Source organism: Lutra lutra, chromosome 3, assembly GCF_902655055.1.
Source record: "Lutra lutra chromosome 3, mLutLut1.2, whole genome shotgun sequence".
Classification (NCBI taxonomy): domain Eukaryota; kingdom Metazoa; phylum Chordata; class Mammalia; order Carnivora; family Mustelidae; genus Lutra; species Lutra lutra.
The window spans coordinates 118458476-118466859 of record NC_062280.1 but is presented as its reverse complement, the minus strand read 5'-3'; positions in this window follow the sequence as shown (position 1 = coordinate 118466859).

The window sequence follows — 8384 nt, the reverse complement described above, 5'->3', positions numbered from 1 at the left end:
ACAGATATGCAGCTTTAAATCAGCCAAATCTAAATGAAATAGAAGGAATACAGAGATTCTGAGAAATATGTTTCAATAAATGAGGGCAAAATAAACCCATGGAGCAGCTTTGAGCCACAAGTTTTTCCCCCAGCTTTTCTTCAAATCCTCCTCTGGGCATTCTAAAGTCTCCCTGTAATGTCTTCAGGTTCAAACAGACAACCTGGACACTTATGAGAACAAGAGGCAGGAACACCCCCAGAAAGCCAATTCCAAAGAGCCAAGGCACTAACTGACACAACAGGGAGCCCAGAAACAAATGGGGCCGCCAAACCTCAAACAAGCACCATCCCAGCTGAGATTAGAAGCTGTTTCCCCAAACTCACATTACAACAACACCATCAAATTACAACCTGGCAAGACAAAAGAGAACCGGGCAAGGGTGGGGGAATGTGACACGAAAGCAGATTGTCAATTGTTGACATTTTTTGGTTGAGTAAGAAATGTCGCATCAAAATGGCGTGGGGCAAAGATTGAGATGTTATTATATTTCAGGCACCGTGCTTGTCCTTTCATACACATGGTCTCATTTAAGATCCCAACAATACTGAGACGCTAAAATATCCCCACTCTACTGAGGAAGAAAGAGTAAGAATAAGACAGAGAAGGAGAAAGAGAGGAAGGGGAGAAATCTGCTTTCAGTGAGCACCTGCCCAGGTCCCAGGTTTACCACATTTCATCTTCGCATTTTTAAGACAGCAAGTTCTTTTGTCCAGGATTCATTAACAAGTAAAAGCTGGGGTTGGAGCTGTAATTAGGTCTTCCAAAGCCAGAATAGCATAGAGAGCACTCAGAAGCCTGATTAGTCAGCTGACATCTCACCCCACAGCTATGCACTGAAAAGCAGAAGGGTAGTGAAAATCACTATTGGAGAAGTAGTGAAATATAGCATTGAGGGAGAGGTATAATTAGAGGCAAGAGAGAGCAGATAAGGGGAGCTTCCAGGAGGGCATGTTCAAAGGTAGGAGCCTGTAGGGAACGATTATATAGTTGGAGACTGAATGATACTCAGTCTGAATCTTAATTCTGGCACCTAGCTAGGAGGTGTCTTAAGTCACAAGTGCCTCCCTAGGGACAGTATTACTGCTTTGTGGGACTGTTGGAAGGTAGAGATAATGCCTGTTCCATGGTATTTATTAACAAGTGACAAAAACATTATTATATCATCCTTGGAGTATGACTGCACTGGGCTGGGAAGCAGAAAGAGGGACCGCATTGCTATTGCTGGAATTTTTAGGGTGCAGGAAAGCAGAGGGATCATGGGGCCTTCTTTCCCATCCTCTTGCATTTCCTCTAATCCCACCCAGAACTCACAATGTCTTCTCTGAAGAAATACTCAAGCTCAGCTGAAAATATGTTCCGATTTGCTGCGAGCTGAGTTAGGAACCCCAGAGCCAGGTACTTCTGTCCCCAAGTGATGAAACCCATGTAGACAAACCACACTACAAAAAGTTGAGATCTCAAGTGCCTTTCTCAGGGAAGGCTCACTGACCTTGATCATCTGCCAGAGAAGTTAGAAAAACTGTCATTGAAAAATCCCACTTGGAAACTACTAAGTAGAGTTGGGAGTAGACCTAAATTGTCTGCTTTTATTTCACTATCACAGTTAATGTGAATTTACTCATGTTGCCTTCTAATATTCCATGGTAAATTCCTTTACTTCTTTCTCCATGCCCTCAATTTAAAAAAACCGGTGGTATACTATGTTCACCTCAGAAACCTGCCCAGAAACCTTCAGCTGATAACACACCTGGACTGCAGTGGTTATGTGTCATGTCAGGAGACATATTTTGCAGAATGGTCATGGAAAAAAAGCAAACAAACAAAGCTCCATATAAGAAGTTCATAGCTCCTGAAGGATACACTTATAATTAATTCAACACCTTATCAGCAGGCAATTTCTTCTTTCCCAAAGGGAACATTCCTAGAAAAATGTCTCCAATATAGTCTTCATTATTTTTACAGAAAGAAGGAAGAAAGGCATACCCTCCAATATCCCTAGTCCCTTCTAGTTTATTTTTTAATCTTTATTTTTCTTACTATCAATATATCACATATTCATTGGGGGGGGGAGTAATATTACTTGTAAAATCACCTCAGACAGGATAACAAATAATTGTTAACTTTTTGTGGTGGTTTCTTTTGACTTGCATGGCAGACATTAAATTAAGGTCTTAACCAGTCTCCTCTGTATTCAGAAGCCTCTGCTTTGCTCCCATGGTCTTTTCCTGTTTATGGTGCTTGTTGCCTTTGACCACTCTTATCACAACCCTCAGTGCTGTACTTCACTTGCTAGTCTACTGGCTGACTCCTCAGCTCCACTGTTAATCCCTGAAGGAGAAGTAACCTTGTCTACTGTGGTGGCCCTAAAGCTTTGTTCCCTTTGGTAGGATTCATCTGCTGGGAGGAAGACTGAACCACCTGTGTTGGTTAATTTTATCCATCAGCTGGGCAAGATTACAGAGCCCAGGTATTTGTGCAAACATGAATCTAAATTTTGTTTTTGTTTTTCAAGCCTTTATTTATCTATTAGAGAGAGAGCACAAGCAGGGGGAGAGGCAGAGGGACAAGCAGATTTCCCGCTGAACAGGGAGCCTGACACAGTGCTCCATCCCAGGATCCTAAAATCGTGACCTGAGCCGAAAGCAGATGCTTAACTGGCTGATCCAATGAGCTGCCCCAAACATGAATTTAAATGTTCTGTTAACATATTTTTTAGATGTGATTAACAGTTAAACCATAGACTGAGTAAATCAGATTACCCTCCATAATGTAGCTGGGTCTCCTAATCCAATCAGTTGAAGGTCTTCTTAAAAAGACCAGTATTCTCCAAAGAAGAGAGAAATCTGCCTCCAGACTGTCTTCAGACTCAAGCTGCAATATTAACTCTCCCTTGGGTCTCCAGCCTGCTGGACTGCCTTGAAGATTTTGGACTTGCCAGTCCCCACAGTCATGTGAACCAATTCCTAAAATAAATCTATGTGTATATATATACACATATATACATATATGTATACATATAATATATATGCACTATTGGTTCTGTTTCCTTGGAGAATACTGATTAATACAATGCCTCTTGAATACTCTGTCCCCACCCAGTCAGCCATACTACTGCACTCTTCCCCTCCTTGGGCTAGCCTTCTTCCTATTTCTGTATTTTCTCTCCTGTTACTGGCTCCAATTCCTCTTTCCTGCAATCTCAATGTTTACACCTCCATCTTCTCTCCCACCCAACTCCTTCTATAGAGTTCAGTCTTTCAAGTGGTGATCATATACTGATTCAATTCCACTTTAATGTGATTGATTTATTCCAATCAATTATAGAGAGGCAGCAGATATGGTTTGTGCCTTAGGTGGGTGGTACTAAGGGTGGGAAAGGGGCAATGATACAACGATAAGTAAGGTGTGGATTCTGTCCTGAAATGTGTTAACAGTTAAGGAAATCATTGCAAGAGAGGTAACAGGTGCATATACAACTGCAGCAGAGGGATGGCTGCACATGGAGCATAGGTGCAGGACCGAGGGTCTGGGGAGAGTCCATGAGGGAAGATCCCTGTCCAGGAGTAAATGGGGAGAAACAAATTTCAAAGAACAATTGCAGAAAAGCGAGTTCATGGAAGATGGATAGGATTTTAATCTCAGTTGGGAAAAATGCAGGACAGTTTGGAAAATACTGGGTAGACGGGAGTGAATGGTAAGCAGGGAGTCAGAAACAAGAGTGAAGGGGTGCCTGGGTGGCTCAGTGGGTTAAAGCCTCTGCCTTTGGCTCAGGTCATGATCCCAGGGCCCTGGGATCAAGCCCCGCATCAGGTTCTCTGCTCGCGGGGGGCCTGCTTCCCTTCCTCTCTCTCTGCCTGCCTCTCTGCCTACTTGTGATCTCTGTCTGTCAAATAAATAAATAAAATCTTAAAAAAAAAAAAGAAACAAGACTGAATTCCCAGATCTAGGGTTTCACTCCCAACATTCAGCCACACTTCCTCAATAAATGTTTCACCAACACCACACAGTTAGCCTCACCAGACATCACTCACTCCCAAAGCAGCTTCCTTTGCCAATATCTCTTTTTGTCAATGGAAGAGAAGTATGATTCTCTAGATCATTCAAGCTCAAAACTGAACCTCTGGACTCAGCTTTTTTTTCCTCCCCAAGGGTGATTATGTTACCAATGTTTCTCTACTTTGCAGACCTCCAGTATGTCCCCAATCCAGATGGCACCTGGCTAAGAGTCCTTTGGCCTCTGGTTGACTTCTCCTCTAATAGAAACCCACTGCCTGCCCATTCTGTTTAGTTTGTAAGTGTCCCCTGTAAAGAAATGTGTCAACTCCCACTGGGTGAGATCAACAGCTTAGAAAAGAGGGAAGAAGCATCCACCTCACTGAGACACCAAACTCGTATTGATGGTGCCCAAAACTACAATGGCTGTTGGGCAGTCACATCGCACTAACTCATGATGAATGCACACTTCATTAAAATTGCCAGATTCACTCACAAAACAAACTGAGGGTTGATGGGGGGAGGGGGGTTGGGAGGGGGGTGGGATTATGGACACTGGGGAGGGTATGTGCTATGATGAGTGCTGTGAAGTGTGTAAACCTGGTGATTCACAGACCTGTACCCCTGGGGATAAAAATATATGTTTATAAAAAATAAAATTAATAAATTTCCTATAAAAAAAATTGCCAGATTCAGTTCACTCCAAGTGGCATTGTGCTCCCTCTTCCTCATTTCATAGCTAGTTTAAATTCTTCTTCCTGACTGATATCCCCTGGCATACACTTTGGCCCTGTCTGATCACGTATTCCCAAAACAAGCACTCCGCTCCACCCAGGCCAGCCAGTTCCTGACCCCCACCTGCCATCACATGAGCACACCACATTCATCCCTGCTGCCACACACTCATGCCAGCCTGCAGACTGTCCCAAGTACTCTGTGCCCTACCACCCCACCCAGGCCATGAAATTCAGGGAGGGTATGTGGTAACTCTCTGTACTATCTTAGCAATTTTTCTATAAATCCAAAACTGTTTTAAAATAAAAGGTTTATCATTAAAAAAAAAAAGGACCAAAACCACAAGGAGCCCTTTCAATTCATCTACTTGAAGGGCAACATGGAAGACTAGAGAACAATTGCAGAGTAGTAACCTGTATCTCAGGCAAGCCGCAGAGCTTCTGATGCCGACAGCCAGAAAGAGTAATGGCAGGTAGACATTCTTTTTGATGACTACTTCAGGGTGAGACCATTGCTGCACCCCTTCCCAATTTCACTAGCCATCACAGGCATATATTTTATCTTCAAAAAAAAACAAAAACAAAAACAAAAACAAAACCTTGCCTCATCACAGCAAAATCCACAGGGAACACAAAACTGCCAGAGTTGGGCAACAACCTACATTTTGCCCATCATAGGAACTCTGTATTTGTTGAGATCGTATCTGGAAATCATGTTGTCACATTACAATATCCATAATCGAACAGACATTTCTCCAATGATATAGAAATGGCCAACAAACGTATGAAAGGATGCTCAGTGTCATTTAACATCAAAGAAAAGGAAGGCAAACCCAAATGAGATAAACCCATAACACCCATAAGCTGCCTGTAACAAAAAAAGAAAAAGGAAAATAACAGGTGTGGGTGAGGATGTGGAGAAAGTGAAAGCCTCAGACCACAAAGGTGGTGGGATTGTAAAATGGTGCAGCTGCAATGGGAAATGGGCAGTTTCTCAACAAGTTAAACATAGAGTGACCACATGACCCAGAGGTCCCTCTCGTTTTTCAGCTTATACTCAAAAGATTTGAAAATAAGTGTTCATGCAAAAATTTGCTCATGAATGTTCACAGCAGCTTTATTCGCAATAATCAAAAGGTATAAACACCTGTCAACAAATGAACAGATAAATAAAATGTGGTATCTATACCCATTAAAAAGAATGAAGCACTGACACATGGATGGACTTTGAAAACATTAACGTAAATGAAAGAAGCCAGACACACACAAAAAAACATATATTGTATGAAATATCCTTTACATGAAATATCCAGAACAGGCAAATCCATAGAGACAGAAAAAAGTAGATTAATAGTTAACCAGGGCCTGGGAAATGGGGAATGACTGTTCAGTGGGTACTGGGTTTCCTTTTGGGTGAAGAAAATGTTCTAGAACTAAACAGTGGTGATGGTTGCACAACACTGTGAATGAACTACATGTCTCCATGCATTGTAAAATTAAGGATGGTTAAAATGGTGAGTTTATATGTATTTTACCATAATTAAAAACCACAAGTGCCCTCCCTAATCCCATCACCTATTTTACTCATCCGCCTACCCTCCTCTCCTCTGGTATCCAACAGTTTGTTCTCTGTAGTTAAGAGTCTGTTTTTAGGGGTGCCTGGGTGGCTCAGTCCGTGAAGGGTCTGACTCTCAATTTTGGCTGAGGTTATGATGTCAGGGTCATGAGATCAAGCCCTGTGTCTAGCCCCACCGCAGGCTCTGTGCTCAGCAGGGAGACTGCTTGCCCCTCTCCCTCACCCCTGCTTTCATTCTCTCTCTCTCTCTCTCTCAAATAAATAAATAAAATTTTTTTAAAAAAAGAGTCTGTTTCTAGGTTTGATGCATAAAAGTGTTGAATCACATTGTATACCTGAAACTAATATAACACTGTATATTAACTATATTGGAATTGAAATGAAATGAAATGAAATGAAATACAAGGGAAAAAATAAAAACACTGATATCTTTCAAAAATATCAAAAGGCAAAGAAGATCCATAACTAGCACATTTCCAAGTATGGCTCTCAGACCACCTCAATCAGCAGTACTCAAGATAATCGATAAAAACGGAAGTTCCTGGGCTCATCCAAGACCCACAAAAGTAGATTCCCAGAAACCTGTAAAGTATCATATTATCCTTTTAACAGCATTTTACTGTGACTGATTTCTGCACATGGATTTGAAAAATCAAACTAGAAAACACAAGACGAAAACTGTCTCCTCCATGTCCTCTGCCTAATATAGTCCTGCTCAATAAAGGCTTTTATTCATTTTTATTTAAAGAGAGCACACAGTTCTCTCCCTTCCAGGTGTCTGGGACTGTGTCAGTTACAAAGAAGAGTCCCTGTGCTGTATTTCCACCTTAGACTGTTAGTCTGCACCAGCGGCCAAAAGGGAGGAATATGGGGTGGGGGGCACTGGTGGGAAGTGGGGAGCTGGAGTCTCCCTTGTTCTCTATGTAAAGGCAAGAGAGGTGACCCAGAGAATGTAGAGATTTTCAAGAGACTACCTCACCATCATCCTTTCAAACCTCCTGGTATTGCAAAGGAAGATCCACACTCCACATATTCTGTGCGGATTAAATTTATGGCCTCTGGAAATCATCTTTAAGATGCAGAGGGAAGATATCAATCAAATGAGTTTCATGACACTGATTACAACCAGAACTCCAAAAACCTTGCCTTCAGAATTGTGTGATACTGTTAAGTGAACAGTAAGGTTGCAATCAGGTCACAAATTTTTTCCATGTTTGTCACACAGGTCATCAAACGAGTCAACACTCTAGGTGACTTTCTCATTAGCATAAAATCCTTAACTTGCAGTTTTCAAGAAACAGCTCAACAAGTCTGTACATTTATATAATCCATATTAAATTTCTACTGCAACAGGATCATCTGATAAGTGAAAACTGGATGGGATTAAACATTAAAAGGCAAAGTGAAAAGCCATAGATAAACCAAATTGGAAAAGAGATACTTTTGCAGTGTTGAGATAGTTCCCTTTTTGGGCACCTGAGCAAATCTAACACATTCTTTGTGACTACTTCAGTTCAAAAGTTCTTTCCTGGAAGGGTCATGGTACAGCTTCCCTTGGTCCAGAAGATAAGCAAACACAATGCTACACAGAAGCAGCTCTAAGGAGTGGGAATATAGGCAGTCATGCTTTAGGAACAAAAGCCATTTCTAGGATTCTCTGCTATGTTGCTGGGGCTTTGCCAGTCAATATGCATATACTCATGAAGCAGCATCTACTATGTGCAAAGTACTTTAGTGTAGTGGGAATGCAAAAAAAAGGCTTAAACTGTTAGTAATTCCCAAAGAGGTTTACAGTGTGCTTTTATAATTGAGTTTTGTTACTATGCAAACAGATGTGCCCTGCTGGTGCATTTGTTTGGGGGGAATGATGGAGAGACTAGAAAGGAGGGCAGGAGAGAACCAGCCAAACCCTTAAGTCTGAGGGGACGTTCAAGGCACAAGGGTACATTAAGAAAGAAAGTCTGTCTAATGAAAAAGCCTAAAGCGGGTTTTTGTGTGTCGCCAACCTTACGTTCAAGGACATTCCAGGGCCCACCCCC